Raw genomic sequence first — 869 nt, 5'->3', positions numbered from 1 at the left:
TGATGTGGATGAAGTCAAAGAAAACACGCTAAAGGCTTTGAACAGTATCCAGCCTCAAGAATTCCAGCACTATTTTGATCAGTGGCAAAAGCTTGGGACAAGTGCATTAATGCACATGGACAATACTTTGAAGGGGACTAATATACAGTTCAATAAAAATGCAAAAATAAAAAAAACAACAAAAATAAATTCCGGTTATTTTTGGGTCCCCCCTCGTATTTCTTTGTATATCATTTTTATTTTGTGTCTGGGAAGAGGTATAAACCCACTGAGCCAGTATTACTTTGTGAGTAAAGACATCTTTGCCACTGTGACTTTCGGTATCAGTGTCTGACTGGCACCCTTTTCGACTAGTATTGTAATTACTTTGCATCACTATTTTGCGAGTATTACTAAATTAATTAATATATTGTAGCGTATTTGGTTGTCACGCTACAAATAAGTTCACGCCGTGGTCCCAATATAGCGAATTTATTTCCTTCGCTCACTTACACACTTTACAGGCATTTTCACTTGCAGGCTCACAATAACCGATTACAATATTCCGGCGATACTGGACTCAGACGGATATTCCAAAGTTTCTTCTCCGAAGGCTGTTCCGCGACTGACTTCTTCGAATGCTATTCCGAGACTGTTTTTCGCTGAAGCTGGGCTATCTATAACCTTGCCCGCTGTTAGGCAACGAACCCTCCATTATAACCATGGAGACTCCTGTTAGAATTACAATGGAGCAATTGTTGTCTCCTCTTTAACGGTCTATTGTAGCGTTTCCATAGAAGTTACTCCTCTGGTTTGCCGACACGTTACACTGCTCCCTTCTAAAGGTTGTTCGTCCCCGAACAGCCTAAAGGTTCTCCCTCGGTTTCGAT

This window comes from Cryptotermes secundus, unplaced genomic scaffold (assembly GCF_002891405.2).
Source record: "Cryptotermes secundus unplaced genomic scaffold, Csec_1.0 scaffold93, whole genome shotgun sequence".
Taxonomy (NCBI): Eukaryota; Metazoa; Arthropoda; class Insecta; order Blattodea; family Kalotermitidae; genus Cryptotermes; species Cryptotermes secundus.
Note: the sequence above shows the minus strand (reverse complement) of the source record.